Raw genomic sequence first — 17,500 nt, 5'->3', positions numbered from 1 at the left:
CATACATTTTTTGCTTTTAACTCGTCTGTATTTATTTTAACACATGTTAAAATAAATATGGGAGACGGGCTGCAACCTAGACTGGTAGCCAGCCAATCGCATACTTTTCTTTTCTATTAGAAAATAATATTCAAATAAAGGACATGAACAGACCATCAATATATATATATATATATATATATATATATATATATATATATATATATATATATATATATATATATATATATATATATATATATATATATATAAAAATAAATAAACATATATATATACAGTATATATAAATAAATATATATATATATATATATATAGGCGTTGAAATCCCCATGTAAAGTTGTTCATGCTAATCAGTAGCATTTGTATGGCATATCCAATGTAAATTTGCATTTTGAAAAGTGGAGCCTTACATTTGAGTGCTTTCTGTCAGGCATGCTTGCTTTGTTGGCATGAGAAACCACAACATTATTTACATTATTCACAACCAGTGCTTGAGTCTGCGACCGGATGCGCATCAAAGGTATCAAAATATGGTGCGGCTTGGTAAATGTGGTGTTTTTCCAATGTGACTGCATGAAAAATGTCCTAAAGAAATAATGTAGACATGATCAGTGAGTGTTTACATGTACATGTCGCCATCGTGACGAGTGTCACGTTCAAAGTTGCCCTGACGGACACACCTTTTGTGTTTCCCCCTCCTTCAGCTCACACAGAATCAATTTACATTTCTTGTTCCTCTCTTCACATCCATGCCAGTTTCCATGACAACATTATTTCACTCTCATCCTTTTTTCTCTCGATCTCGATGGCCGCCGCCGCCGCGTTGTTACGACCTTCCTTTGCTCCTTTCATTTCCTTACCTGGAAAACAAAAAAACCCCACCGACAACAGCCATGTTTGTCTTCTTAGTACCGAGTCTAATTGCTCGCCACGTGCCAGTGGAGAAATTATGAACGCGGATAAATTGGATGACAGTTTTATGATGAGGAACCAATCAGCACAATCTGTGTGTAGAACATCTTCTTCCTGATTCATCTATCTTCAGCTACAGTATATAGGTATCTATTAAGGAGGTGCCAATCCATCGTACGCTGATCGATATCGGACGATTTTCTTAAAAAAGTATGACTAATTATGTGTCTCCATACACAGTGTGGAGCCGCTCTCCTAAATGAAAAATCCTCCCCTCCATTACGGCAAATAAAGTGCATTTTCTAATTTTTTCAATTATCATTATCACTGGAGGACAAGGCTACAGTTAGAGCAAGCTAATAACTAAGCTAACCGCTAAGCGAGCTTGAAATAACAGAAGAAATACTGTAAGTAAGCAGATATTAACAAGTAGATTATTAAAAATGTAATGCCATTTTTAAATTTTTACTGTTATAAAGTTATTGTGTACTATTGACTTTGTTTAAGTCAAACAATTGTATGTGATAAAAGAGAATAAGGAATTTGTTTAAATGTTGTGTTGATAGTGTTACACTTTGAGTAACTAAATGTACAGTCAGTACCTGTGATTGATATCGGTATTGGTATCGGACGCTATCACTCACGGATGATCGGAATCGGCACCATAGAACCCCGATTGAAACATCCCGACTAACTATCTAGCTAGCTGTATATCCTCATAAAGTGACTTTTGAGAAGGCGTTCAATTACTCAACTGCAGTGAGTAGCAGGCCTTCCCTGGAGGTAAGACACCTATTTTTTGGAAATGAAATTTTGTTGTACTTTATTTGAAATTGTACGCACATATTATCATATATAACTCCATTATCCAACATTGTGACAACATTTATAAGTCAGAAAATCATCATAGGTTCCCCCTAAAAACAGTATTCTCCAAGAAAGTGCAAACTAGAAAGTGCATTTTTATACACATATTGTACAGATACTGTGTCTCTTACTATACAGTTTGAGATAGGTTGTCCAATGTGCAGCACAGGGGCCATTTGCAGCGCATTCAAAAAAATTAAATAAATGATATATATATATATATATATATATATATATATATATATATATATATATATATATATATATATATATATATATATATATATATATATATATATATATATATATATATATATATAAAATAAAAAAGTGGAATAAAAAAAGCAAACAGATTAAATGTAACAAGAAAAAGTCACAACTTTGACTCTAATAACACAAAGCTGCCATGCAGAATGTTATCTCCTTCAAGCTCTCGTTGCTCAGAAACTAATAATGAATCAAAATCAATGATGTTATGAAATATTGATCTATTCAAAGCTCCAATTGCTTCACATCAAATATTTTACTTACATTGCATATTTTGTATGTTTGCTATATATATATTTTTTTTAAAAAGGCATAAAACAAACAAACAAAACATACACATAATAACAAAAACTTACAATAGACTGTTAGATCTGAAATTGATCTAGAGACTTAAGCGTAAATAAGTAAAAACAAATGTATGACTTATTTTTAACATTTTTATGTTGGCGGGATATTTTTTAAATACTGCCATTGCTCAAAAATAATAATGAACTACATGAAGAAATTCCTGAAGGAATTGCATGTGAATGCGCCAATGCTGAAGTTGAACTGAAAATGTAGTATAAATGTAAGAATAGTTTGAATGTTGAAGAGTTTAAATTTCCAGGAAAAATTGAATTTGGTTTAGAACTTGGGAAAGTGTTAGTTGGATGAGTTGAATGTGTTGATGTTGGAATGGTTTGAATTAGTTGAAAACTGTGCGACTTGTGGACGTTTAAAAAATGGACAGTGTCCATCCCTGAAAACTGGGACTTCTTGGAAATCCGGGATTTTTTTTTAGTTGTTGAAGGAGAGCACACAATTTTGAACAAGCTGAATATTTTGGAGTCAGGACGGTTTGTGGAAGTTGTGGAACTTTGAAAAATGTCCCATTCGTTTCAATGGCAATTTTATGGAAATTTCGGGAAAAGCGGGAATTTTTGGGAAAAAAAGACAATGTAAAGCGCTTTGAGTCACTTGAGAAAAAGCGCTATATAAATGTAATTCACTTCACTTCACTTGAATGGTCTGAATGAGTTGAAATGGTTGGTGTTAGAATTTTTCAAATCGGTCGAGAAATTTTGAAGTTGTAACATTTTTAATTGAGAAATGGTATTAAGGAATTTCGGGAAAACCGGGAATTTTCCAGTTAAAAAAACAACTTAGTTTTTTATCCTGATTAAGAGGAATGTTTGGACGGTGGAACGGTTAAAGTGGGTTGAAAAATGTGGAAGGAGTAGTCGCCAGAAAAAAGGGTTTGAAAAAAAGGGAATTCTGGGAACTTGGAAAAAATAATAGTTAGAATTTCCAGGATGGAAAGGTGGAATGGTTTGAATCGGTTGAAGAATGTGGGAATTGTTTAAATTTCAAAAATGGACAATTCAATTTGAATGGGGAAAATAAAAATAAAAAAAGGACTCGGGGAAATCCGGGGAAAAAAAATTTGAGTTGTTGAAGTAGAGCACACAATTCCCAAACAGGCTGAATATTTTGAAGTTGGAACAGTTTGAATCAGATAAAAAATGTGGGAGTTGTGGAACTTTGAAAAATGTCCCATTGATTTCAATGGAAAATTCCTAAACATTTCAGAATTTCTGAAAAAGCAGGAATTTTTTTGAAAAGGGGGAAAAAAACGTGAATGTTCTGAATGAGTTGAAATGGTTGTTGTTGACATTTTTTAAATCGGTTGATAAACTTTGAAGTCTTAATATATTTTAATTTGAGAAATGGTATTACAGAATTCCTGGAATTTCGGGAAAACTGGGAATTTTTCTAGTTAAGAAAACAACTTTATTATTTGTCCTGATTAAGAGGAATGTTTTGACGCTGGAACGGTTGAAGTGGGTTGAAAAATGTGGGAGGAGTAGTCGCCAGAAAAAAATGGGGAAAATAGGGCTTTGGAAAAACAGGAATTCTGGAAAATCCTGGAATTTTTTAAAACTTGCAACAATGGTAGTTTGAATTTCCATGATGGTGGCATGTGTTGAAGTTGGAATGGTATGAATAGTTTGAAAAATTTGGAAATGGTGAAAGTTTGAAAAATGGCCAATTCATTTTGAATGGGAAAAATGTCACAGAAAACCGGGAAATCTGGGAATTTGGGGAACTTGTCAATGGAAAGCCCGCGATTCCCGAATAGGCTGAACAGTTTGAAGTTGGAACGGTTTGAATCAGATGAAAAATGTGGAAAGTAGAGCGCGGCAAAATCTGGAGAAGAAGAAGTAGAAGAATAAATAGATACATTTTGGTGTAGAAAACCATATGTGTGAATGCTTTGGAGCATTCACACAATTAAAATCAATGTTATGAATTATTGACTTATGTAAGGCTCCAATTACTTCATATCAAATATTCCACTTCGAATTTTTTTGTAATTTTTTTATTTTGGCGGGAGGGATATTGCATAGGGTTTTGAAAAAAAGTGCATAAAAATAAACTTAATATCGACAGATTGACCTAAAGTTGAGCTCGAGATTTAAGCATTGAATTAAAAAAAAAAATTACTTGTTTTTAACCTTTTTAAGACTGAGACCCTTCCGTGTCCCTGAGACAAATCTTGAGGGAATATAAAAATGGATATAACTTATTGGTTTTCAAAATGAAAACTATTAAAACGGCCCACGCATGTTTTAATTTTTCAGTGTGCGGCCCTCAGTGGAAAAAGTTTGGACACCCTGTGTTTGAAGAAGTAGGACATGCATGCATGCCTGGGTGTTATCACTAGTACTGTAATGTGCATGTGTACTTAATGAAGTGTCCAGTGGGTGTCACCGTGGAAAGTCCACAGTGACTCGTCCACATTTATAAGTCAGAAAAGCAGAAAATCATCATAAGTTCCCCCTAAAAACAATATTCTCCAAGAAAGTGCAAATGACGCACGGGAATGTGCATTTTTATACACATACTGTCTCTTACAATACAGTTTAAGATAGGGTGTCCAAAGTGCAGCCCGGTGGCCATTTGCAGCGCATTCAAAAATTATATTAAATTATATATACATAAAATAAAAAAGTGGAATAAAATAGCAAATAGGTGAAATGTAACAAGAAAAAGTTGCAATTTTGTCTCTAATAACACAAAGCTGCCATGCAGAATGTTTTTATCTTTCAAGCTCTTGTAGCTCAAAAAATAATAATGACTCAAAATCAATGATGTTATGAATTATCTATCTATTCAAAGCTCCAATTGCTTCATGTCAAATATTTTACTTGCATTGCATATTTTGTGTGTTTGCCATATAAAAACAATGTTTTTTGATTTTTTTAATAAAAAAAGCATAAAACAAACAAAAACAACATTTAAATTTTTTTTATAAAAACTTACAATAGACGGTTAGATCTGAAGTTGATCTAGAGACCTAAGTGTAAAAAAAGTAAAAAAATGGATGACTTATCCATCCATCCATCCATTTTCTACCGCTTGTCCCGTTCAGGGTCGCGGGGGTGCTGGAGCCTATCTTAGCTGCATTCGGGCGGGATGTATTGTATTATTATTATTATTATGTATTATTATTATTATTAGGCCGCGCAGTGGAAGAAGGGTTAGTGCATCTGCCTCACAATACGGAGGTCCAGGGTTCGATCCTGCGCTCGGGATCTTTCTGTGTGGAGTTTGCATGTTCTCCCCGTGACTCTGGCTTCCTCCCACCCCCAAAAACATGCGCCAGGGGATAGGTTGATTGGTAACACTAAATTGGCCCTAGTGTGTGAATGTGAGTGTGAATGTTGTCTGTCTATCTGTGTTGGCCCTGTGATGAGGTGGCGACTTGTCCAGGGTGTACCCCGCCTACCGCCCGAATGCAGCGGAGATAGGCTCCAGCGACCCCAAAAGGGACAAGCAGTAGAAAATGGATGGATGGATTATTATTATTATTATTATTAGGGATGTCCAATAATGGCTTTTTGCCGATATCCGATATTCCGATATTGTCCAACTGTTAATTACAGATACCGATATCAACCGATACCGATATATATAGTTGTGGAATTAACACATTATTATGCCTAATTTGGACAACCAGGTATGGTGAAGATAAGGTCCTTTTTTTTAAATTAATAAAATAAGATAGATAAATGTAAAAAAAAAATTTGAATAAAAAATAAAGTAAAATAATATAAAAACAGTTACATAGAAACTAGTAATTAATGAAAATGAGTAAAATTAACTGTTAAAGGTTAGTACTATTAGTGGAGCAGAAGCACGCACAATCATGTGTGCTTACGGACTGTATCCCTTGCAGACTGTATTGATATATAATGTAGGAACCTTAATATTAATAACAGAAAGAAACAACCCTTTTGTGTGAATGAGTGTAAATGGGGGAGGGAGGTTTTTTGGGTTGGTGCACTAATTGTAAGTGTATCTTGTGTTTTTTATGTTGATTTAATAAAATAAAATAAAAAATAAAAAACCAATACCGATAATAAAAAACAGATACCGATCATTTCTGATATTACATTTTAAAGCATTTATCAACATCTTTGATTATTATGTATTGTTAATGTATGTATTATTTTGGTATTTTTGTTATGAATTATTGACTTATGTTAGGCTCCAATTACTTCAAATCAAATATTCCACTTTTGATTTTTTGATTATTTTTTTGGGGAGGAGGGATACTGCATAGGGTTTTGAGAAAAAGTGCATAAAAATTAAAATAAACTTAATATCGACAGATTGACCTGAAGTTGAGCAAGAGATTTAAGCGTTGAATCGAAAAATATAACTTATGTTTACCCTTTTTAAGACAGAGACCCTTCCGGGTCCATGAGATCAATCTTGACGGGAGTCTGAAAGGTTAAAAAAATGATATAATGTTATGGTTTTCAAAATGAAAAATATCAAAAAGCCCCACGCATGGTTTAATTTTTCAATGTGCGGCCCTCAGTGGAAAAAGTTTGGACACCCGTGTTTGAAGAAGTCCGACATGAATGCATGCATGCCGGGGTGTTATCACTAGTACTGTAATGTGCATGTGTACTTAATGAAGTGTCCAGTGGGTGTCACCGTGGGAAGTCCACAGTGACATGAGTCAGTGACTTACGGGTGCCGGTGTGGACACTCTCATGATTGTCGGCGGCTCGATGGCGACTCGTCCTGCCCTCCTTCACACTCTCGCCGAGTGGGAGTCATGAACCGCAGCAAGGTGACGCGTCTCCTGATTTCCACCCAAACTTACAGCGAGACTCGCGGCGCCGCTCTTTGCCCGCTCTGAAGGCTACGTCAAGCGGACTCTCGCCTGGTCCCCACCTTCCAAGCGAGCGGGACCTTCCAGCGGCGTGGCCAGAAGCCGGCCCGAGCGAGCGGTGTCGGCGGCGGCGGCGGCCACCCTGCGGGGAATGTCGGCCGGGGGCCGTCGCTCCTGACGTCGGCCTCCTTCCTCGCGTGTCACAACGCGGCCATAATGAGGTAAAAATACGCATCATGTTTGGACTCTAAACTCCCTCTCCCGCACATAACAAGGTTTATTTAACTTTCCTTACGTCATTTCGAACAATTGTTCGCGGCGGCAGTGCGGAAAAGTTCCCGAGTCCGGTGGGCAAACACGACGTCCGGGCAGCGAGCAGCCGAAGCGCAGACGTCAATTCGCATGCTAAGTTAGCATTAGCATGCTAAGTTAGCATGCTAATGCTAAGTTAGCATTAGCCTGCTAAGTAGCCGGGGCTCGCTGACGCATCCACGGGGAGCCCAGAGTGGGCTTTCCTTCGGCGGCGAGCATCCTTAAAAGCTCCCGCCGGGGAACGAGAGAGGCGCTCGCCTGACTTCACGCCCCGCCAGCCGGCTGACGACTGTGTCATAACGCCCCCCCCACCCCACACACACACCGCTTCTTTACATCTGGTCCGTATTAGCTTGTCAGCTAGCTCGTGACAAGACGGCGGAGGCATCGGTGGCGCTGAAGCCGCGCTGCGCGGGGTGACAGTCGGCTGTCACTTCCACGAAGACCCCGCCTCAGGCTGGGCATGCAGGCACGCTGTCCTCACACTTTTAACGGAGCCTACAGGCATTTTATGAAGTATTGGATATTTTTGTAAGTTTCTACTTTATGATGGTGTATTTATTAACTTTAAGCCAGTGTTTTTCAACCTTTTTTTGAGCCAAGGCACACCACCAGCAGAAATCATTCAAAAACGAAACTCATTTGACAGTTATAAGTTGTTGTCGCAATTGTTGGCTATCACTTTAAACCAGTGGTTCTTAGCCTTGTTGGAGGTACCGAACCCCACCAGTTTCATATGCGCATTCACCGAACCCTTCTTTAGTGAAAAATAAAATGTTTTTTCAATTCAAGAAAAAGTTATGTTTTTTTACTGGCTGCACAAAATGAACCGTGCATGAACATCACCTTGTTCAAAGAACAAAACCAACACAGTGCATGAACTCACAACACATTAACATGAATTGATTAACGGGCACCCCGACTTAAACAAGTTGAAAAACGTATTCGGGTGTTACCATTTAGTGGTCAATCGTACGGCATATGTACTGTACTGTGTAAACTGTACTGTTTCATATAAGGTATTCTCTTCCTTTGCAATCTGCTAGTAAAAGTTTCAATCGATCAATCAAACAACCTGCAAATCAGATGGAAAATTAGAGGGAACATTGTTTGGGGGTATCCATAATACGCCGATAGGGAGAAGTTTTTATTTACACGATAAGTCGGATGTGTCTTTACCTCTGTGGCGGAGGCTCCGCCGAACCCCTGAGGCTTACTCACCGAACCCCTAAGGTTCGATCAAACCCATGTTAAGAACCACTGCTTTAAACCATAACCAAGCATGCATCAATATAGCTCTTGTCTCAAAGTAGGTGTACTGTCACGACCTGTCACATCACGCTGTGACTTATTTTGACTTTTTTGCTGTTTTCCTGTGTGTAGTGTTTTTGTTCTTGTCTTGCGCTCCTTTTTTGATGGCTTTTTCTCTTTTTTTGGTATTTTCCTGTTGCAGTATCATGTCTTCCTTTTGAGCGATATTTCCCGCATCTACTTTGTTTTAGCAATCAAGAATATTGCAGTTGTTTGTATCCTTCTTGGTGTGGACATTTTTGGTTGTCACGTCATGTTCGGATGTACATTGTGTCTTTGCTCCGCAGTAAGTCTTTGCTGTCGTCCAGCATTCTATTTTTGTTTACTCTGTAGCCAGTTCAGTTTTAGTTTTGTTCTGCATAGCCATCCCTAAGCTTCAATGCCTTTTCTTAGGGGCACTCTCCTTTTGTTTATTTTTTGGTTTAGGCATTAGACACCTTTTTACCTGCACACTGCCTCCCGCTGTTTCCGACATCTACAAAGCAATTGGCTACCGGCTGCCACCTACTGATATGGAAAAGTATTACACGGTTACTCTGCCGAGCTCTAGACAGCACCGACACTCAACAACAACACATAATTTGCAGACTATACTTACTGGTTTGCAAAAAATATTTTTAACCCAAATAGGTGAAATTAGATAATCTCTCACGGCACACCAGACTACATCTCACGGCACACTAGTGTGCTGCGGCACAGTGGTTGAAAAACACTGCTTTAAGCAGCCTGGATAGAACCTGTGTGGTGTGTTTGCTCTCCCGGTGCACACACAACCGGGCACCGGCAGCCTGTTGCGTATGGTTGCCATAACGCTGCTGCAGCTTTAAGTGCACAGCCTGCCTGTTGTATCTCTCATATCCCAGTCAGCTATATTTAGCACCTAACAGAGTTTGCAACTTGAGCCGAATTGTCTTGCACAGCACCAGCACACAGCCTTCACACTGATGGTGGTGGAGGGGCAGAAAAGTGCTTAATCATGATGTTTTTGCCACATATTTTTGTGCTTTTCTTGTCTAAACTTCAATATTTGACCAGTGGGTCACATTGGAATAATACAGATAAATGGAAAAACACTTTTTTTTAATCACTTCACTGCTATGGTTTCACGAAATAGACAATATATTTTTAGAGAAATAAACATAATTACAGTGAATGTCATACATACAGACATACAAATAATTTTGAGAGTTTACTTTTGATCTTGTTGCAAAAAAGTTTCCAGGCTGATATTGATGAGGCAGTTTTGTGCACATAAAAAGTGCAAGTGAGATCACATGAGTGGCAGGAAAAACAACTTCCTGTCCCTTCTGTCTACAATTCGATTTTGAGAAAAAAAAAGAAAGCTTGCTACATACTGTCTTAAATTCAATGTGACATTTATTCCGCTCCGTCAACAAGAAACGTACTGTGTACAGTACACACCCAGTCGACACATTAGGGACACCATCTGTAAACGGGCAGGGATGTAACGATGGGAAAATGTCATATAGCGGTGTTGTTGAATGTGCCCATAATGTGTCAAGTTTTATTTAAAAAAACAAAACAAAACTTCAAAACAAATATTAATTTGAAAACAAAAAAACTATATTAATTAGACACAAATATACTTTCTTGCCAGAAGAAACATTAATATCGTTTTGAATTCTTAAGAGATATTTTCTTGTGTGTAAATGTTGTTTTTTCATTTGAATTTGTAATAGTTTTAGAATTTTTTTTTTATTGATAAAGGCAAATTAAGTGTGTACTTTGCTTCACATCTGGTGTATGTGACGTCACACGAGTTCACTTTCCGTTGTAGACAGCTATGTCTTTAATAAAGTTGTAAAAAAAAAAAAACACACCTTTGTGTCATATTTCTCCGAGTATAGATGGATCACTTTTTACTAAGGGAGCACAGCCTTTAGGTTCAATATTTACAATTGAATATCTTACTTGCTCAGTAATGTATTTATACAAGTTTAGCTTGTGTTATGTTTTTAATGTCTTGTATTCATGTTAGCATTTAAGCTAGCTAGCAAGCTAGCACTAACCGATTTGTGAGTTAATCAAAGTATGGCTATAAATCACGCTATATCCAATCATTTTAATTTAAAGGCCTACTGAAATGAATTTTTTTTATTTAAACGGGGATAGCAGATCTATTCTATGTGTCATACTTGATCATTTCGCGATATTGCCATATTTTTGCTGAAAGGATTTAGTATAGAACAACGACGATAAAGATCGCAACTTTTGGTATCTGATAAAAAAAAGGCTTGCCCCTACCGGAAGTAGCGTGACGTAGTCAATTGAACATATACGCAAAGTTCCCTATTGTTTACAATGATGGCCGCATGAAGTGAGAGAGATTCGGACCGAGAAAGCGACAATTTCCCCATTAATTTGAGCGAGGATGAAAGATTTGTGGATGAGTAAAGTGCAAGTGAAGGACTAGTGGGGAGTTGAAGCTATTAAGATAGGGAAGATGCTGTGAGAGCCGGGGGTGACCTGATATTCAGCTGGGAATGACTACAACAGTAAATAAACACAAGACATATATATACTCTATTAGCCACAACACAACCAGGCTTATATTTAATATGCAACAAATTAATCCTGCATAAAAACACCTACGTGTTTGTTATGCTAGCTCCTAGCTCCTCTGCTAGCTCCTAGCTCCATAGAACACGCCAATACAATTCAAACACCTGATCAACACATACAATCACTCAGCCCAAAAGACAGTTCACCTAACCCAATGTTCATAAAGCTTATATATTTTTAAAAAGTTACGTACGTGACGCGCACATACGGTCAAGCTATCAAATGTTTAGCAGCCAAGGCTGCATACTCACGGTACCTGATATTCAGCTGGGAATGACTAAAACAGTAAATAAACACAAGACATATATTTACTCTATTAGCCACAACACAACCAGGCTTATATTTAATATGACACAAATTAATCCTGCATAAAAACACCTACGTCTTTGTTATGCTAACTCCTAGCTCCATAGAACACGCCAATACAATTCAAACACCTGATCAACACACACAATCACTCAGCCCAAAAGACCGTTCACCTAACCCAAGGTTCATAAAGCTTATGTATTTTAAAAAAGTTACGTACATACGCAAAAAAAAAGTTGCGCACATATGGTCAAGCGATCAAATGTTTAGAAGCCAAAGCTGCATACTCACGGTAGCACGTCTGCGTCTTTGTCATCCAAATCAAAGTAATCCTGGTAAGAGTCTGTGTTGTCCCAGTTCTCTACAGGCGTCTGTGTATCGAAGTCAAAAGTCCTCCTGGTTAGAGTCTCTGTTATCCGAGTTCTTCCATCTTGACTGCATCTTTCGGGAATGTAAACAAAGACGCGCCGGCTGTGTACTGTTGTTGCTGACTTCGTTCGAAAAATACGTCCGTTTCGCACCGACAACTTTCTTCTTTGCTTGCTAAGCTTCTTTCTCCATAATGCAATGAACATAATTGCAACAGATTCACGAACACAGATGTCCAGAATACTGTGGAATTATGAAATGAAAACAGAGCTTTTTTGTATTGTATTCAATGGGGAAGGCATACCTCTGTTCCCCGGGCTACGTCACGCGCATACGTCATCCTCAGAGGCGTTTCGAACCGGAAGTTTAGCGGCAAATTTAAAATGTCACTTTATAAGTTAACCCGGCCGTATTGGCATGTGTTATAATGTTAAGATTTCATCATTGATATATAAACTATCAGACTGCGTGGTCGGTAGTAGTGGGTTTCAGTAGGCCTTTAAAACAGTAATACTAACCGACAAGTTTTATCATTGCTACCGTTTACTGTCACATCCCAATGCACGGGTGACCAACGTGCAACATGTGTGTGTATATATATTTATGTATATGTACTAAGGGTGTAACGGTACACAAAAATTTCGGTTTGGTACTTACCTCAGTTTAGAGGTCAAGGTTTGGTTCATTCTCGGTACAGTAAGAAAACAACAAAATATAAATTTTCTGGTTATTTACCAAAATTTGTAAACAATGGTTTTATCCTTTTAACATTGCTTTAAAATAGCTGTGTGTGTGATGGATGTGAGCCACCACTAGGCTGATCAGTGCAACAGCAGGCATTCATGAATGCTAAGCATAACAATAACATACATATACAGTACACACAGGATCCATTGCCAGGGTTAATGCAGTCAACATATATAAAATAAAAACTAAATAAGATGAGGCTCAGAATTGGTTTCTTAACAAAACCTTTCTACATATAAAGTGCAACATTTCCATGTATGAAGTGCAACATTAAACTGCTTCAAGTTAATGCTCAGATTAAATAAAATGACAAAACTTTTCTTCTACATACAAAAAGTGCAACATTAAACAGTTTCAAGTCAATTTAGCCTCAGATTAACTTTTCTTCCCCCCTAGCCTTTAACCCTGGTGACTTTCACTCAATTTTCATGTTTTTTGCCAGAAAAATCAGTTTATCCACATTGTCTGCAGAAAGAGCAGACCTGCTTGCAGTTAAAATGTCTCCAGCTGTGGAAAATACCCTTTCGCTGGGCACGGAGGTAGCAGGTATGGCGAGGTAGTGCCTGGCTAACTTGGCAGTAAGAGGATATATGGGCTCATTGTTCTTCCACCATAGAAGTTGGTCAAAATCTAGTTTTAATGCAATATGGTCTTAAATCTGCTGCTATAAAAACACCAACGGCATTTGTTATCGCTTTAACCCTGCCTGACTGGCCGAGGAGAGGTTGCTTGAATGCGGTGTTTGCACGACGCTCGTCTTTATCTTCGTTGAAGCGATGTTATCCATCGTTGTATCGCACCGCGAAGCCGAAATGTTCCCAAACGGGAGATCTTAACGAGGCAGGAGGGTCTTCCAGCTCTGGCTTTTTGCATTTTGTAGTAGCCCGGTCATTGCTAGCATGCCGTGTGTTGTGCCTCGGTGTGCATTGTTTACACAACGTGCGGTGCGATACTTAATATATCCGTGTGGAAACTCGTTCGGTGCACCTCCGAACCGAACCCTCCGTACCGAAACGGTTCAATACAAATACACGTACCGTTACACCCTTAATATGTACATATGTGTATATATATGTGCATATGTGTATATATATGTATATATACAGTATGTACATGTATGTATGTATATATATGTACATGTATGTATGTATGTTCATATGTGTGTGTGTATATATATATATATATATATGTACGTGTGTGTCTGTGTGTGTACATATATGTATATGTACATATATGTGTGTATATATGTACATGTGTGTGTGTATATATGTACATACGTGCGTATATATATATATGTACATATGTGTGTGTATATATATATATATGTACATGTGTGTACATATATATACACGTATGTGTATATATATGTACATATACAGTATGTGTATATATGTACATGTACATAAATGTGTATATGAAAAATGTACATATATGTACATATGTGTGTGTGTGTATATATATATATATATATATATATATATATATATATATATATATATATATATATATATATATATATATATATATATATATATATATATATATATATATATATATATGTGTGTGTGTATGTGTGTATAAATGTATATATCTGCGTATATAAATGTGTATGAATGTATAGAAGTGTATGTATGTGTGTGTGTGTGTGTGTGTGTATATATATATATATATATATATATATATATATATATATATATATATATATATATATATATATATATATATATATATATAATTAATAAACAAGGTAAAAGAAGGTACAAAGAAGTATTTGAAGGTAAATAAAAGGAAGAATAGGTCCAATAGAAGGTAAAATGAGGTAAATAGAAGTTAAGAGATAATACAATGTAAAAGATTATCAAAAAAGTACAAGTAAATCGAAAGTAAATAGAAGGAAAAATAAGTTAAACATCTAAATAAAAGGTTAAAAAAAGTCAAACATGAAAATAGAAAGTAAAAGACGGTCAAAGAAGGTAAATAGGAGGTGAATAAAAAGTAATTGAAGGTAAAAAAAAAAAAAAAGGTAGAATATGTCCAATAGAAACTAAAAGTAAGTAAATGGAAGGTAAATAAAAGGTAAAAGAGATACAACAAGGTAAAATACATTCAAAAAGGTAAAATAAGTTCTGTAGAATCTAAAAATAGGAATATAAAAGGTAAAAGATGGTCAAATAGTGTAAATATAAAGTAAAATAATGTAAATGAAAGGTAAACAAGGTTAAAAGGTAAAATAAGTTGAATAAAAAAGGTAAATACAAGTTTAAACATGAATAGAGAAGGTAAAACAAGGTAAAGGACAGTCAAAGAAGGTAAATAGAAAGTAAATAAGGTCAAGGCAAGTATAAAAAATCTCTGTTTATTTAAACTATTTTCCCTAAACTATGCATTTAGGTTATAAAATGTTTTATCAAATACTCGATCAATGGAAAAAACTAATGGATACATTAGTTGAGTGCTAAAATAATGGATAGATTAGTGGAGTAGTAAAATAATGGATAGCTGCTTGAGTGTGACATGACAACGTAGAAATGGAACATAACAGAATAGCTTTATAATAGGTGTCAGAGGCTGGCAGAGGGAGTGAGGGGTCGTAGTGTCGGAGTGTGCGCATGCAAAGTAAACAAGCTTTGTTTGTTGTAGTCATGTGATTGCGTGTTGCAAGTTTAAAGAGCAACCAGCACGGCGGCCTAACGAGCCTCAGGTGACATCCGCAGGTATGTTTAATTCATTAACAGGTTAGCTAACATCAGCGGCGGAGAGCTTTCCTAGGTGCAGATTGGATTGTGGAGCTGCAAGAAGTTGTGTTGTTGTTGCTGCGAGTCTTGTGTTGTTTGTTGTGCACGATCCCCCAGCGTGCTGCAGTGTCACCATCTGCTCTCCGGCGGCACATGACCGTTTTACGCACGGCGCGGTTCGCCGAACTGGAAATGTATAAATTGTCCAGCTGTGAAGGCAAGCAGCCGGCTGGTATCTCATCCGATGAGTGGGGGGGGGGAAGGAGGGTGTCATCGTGAAAAGCCGACAATTAAACACAAACTCCGAACAGAAGTTGTATTAATGCACGCGCGCGGCTCATGGAGGTTTGTTTTCTCCCCGTCAGCCCTCTCTCTCTCTCTCTCTCTCTCTTTCTCTCCGCGCTCTGATGAGGCGGCATTTTCTGCAGGACGCCCGCCCCCTTGCTCTAGTTGGCAGTCTTCCAGGCATGTGTTACAAAGGATGCCACCTTTGACCCCTGTGCAAATCAGCCATTACTTCCTTGTTTGGGAAGCGAGGCTTAACGACAAACAAGCTACTTTCAGACTGAGCGTGTCTGCAGCTCGGAATAGGACAGCTGCTCAGCTCCCTGCGAGCGTTTTCATGCAAAGTGTCAGCTGATGGTGTCAGTCAAACGGCGCGTGTCCTCCATAGCGTCCGATGCACTGATGGCAATCGTCTGTTAATCCAATCACGGCCACCTACCCTCACCATCATAAAACTGTATTCAGTCAATCCTTACACTTTCTCTTTACATTTAAATTTTTTATTGATCTATATATATATATATATATATATATATATATATATATATATATATATATATATATATATATATATATATATATATATATATATATACAGTGTTTCCCATAAACTGCCAAGATACCTGTGGCGGTGGGGGCGTGGCTATGGGCGTGGTCAACATGGCGTCATCAAATAATTTGCATAATTTACTACAATGATATGATTTTCTCTAAAAAGGCTCAAAAAATGTATACTTACTAATTAATAATAACAGTTTTGTTTTAAACATCCATCCATTCATCCATTTTACAATATAATTACAACACTTTATGTACATATTTATATACAGATTTGAACAATAAGTTATTCACTGAAATATATTTAATTGTGGTTCTTACAAAAAATATATCTTATAAAATATAAAAGCTAAAATGTCTCTTAAAGCTCTGCCCCTTTAATTAGTGCATACTAAATAATTTAACTTTAGCCTACTACTACAACCATATTATTTACCAGCAACATAAAGTGAAACAGAGGCAAAGGTGTCCTGCCACAGTCAGTAACAAATAAACAGAAAACAGTAGTGGTCAAATACAAATAAGGCAACAAGAGAAGTATCCTACACTTCTCTTTTGTAAAGTAAATCTGAACAGCCTATATGGGCATCTACATCAACTATATGATTTGCCTGAGAAGCTGGACAGGACAAAAAAAAAAAATATATATATATATATATTTTTTTTTTTCATTTGTGGCGGACGTAGTTCTTACAAGGCTGCCACAAATAAATGAATGTGTGGAAAACACTGATATATATATATATATATATATATATATATATATATATATATATATATATATATATATATATATATATATATATATATATATATATAGATTTTTTGTTGTTGTTGTTTTTGTTTTAATTGTTACCTTACTGGCTCATAAAAGGATTGTGTTGGTGTGGAAATCAGTTTTCCCCCTTGGCTTAGGGACCTCATGCTTCAAAACATTAGACTAGGCCGTATGATTCGTTACGTAGCTAAACAAAAGACACTATAGTAGGGCTGGGCGATATGGCCTTTTTTTAATATCAATATTTTTAGGCCATATCGCGATACACGATATATATCTCTATTTTGCCTTAGCCTTGAATGA

The 17,500-nt window shown here is 36.8% G+C and overlaps 1 protein-coding gene across 2 annotated transcripts in view; it reads left to right on the top strand.

The window, feature by feature from the left end:
• Positions 1-17,500, top strand: part of bcl9l (bcl9 like) — an 84,447-nt gene that overhangs the window by 1,087 nt on the left and 65,860 nt on the right. Inside the window, exon 1 of one of the 2 annotated variants that reach the window (XM_062060859.1) lies at positions 7,029-7,434. The exons of the other annotated variant lie outside the window; for it this stretch is intronic. The gene's annotated coding sequence lies outside the window, so the exon portion shown is untranslated. Of the gene's footprint in view, positions 1-7,028; positions 7,435-17,500 lie in introns of those variants that run through there. 2 annotated transcript variants of the gene reach the window in all.

The sequence above is a fragment of the Entelurus aequoreus genome, linkage group LG10 (genome assembly GCF_033978785.1).
Source record: "Entelurus aequoreus isolate RoL-2023_Sb linkage group LG10, RoL_Eaeq_v1.1, whole genome shotgun sequence".
In the NCBI taxonomy this organism is placed as follows: Eukaryota; Metazoa; Chordata; class Actinopteri; order Syngnathiformes; family Syngnathidae; genus Entelurus; species Entelurus aequoreus.
The sequence above is the reverse complement of the archived record's forward strand: the minus strand, read 5'-3'. Positions and strand labels throughout refer to the sequence as shown.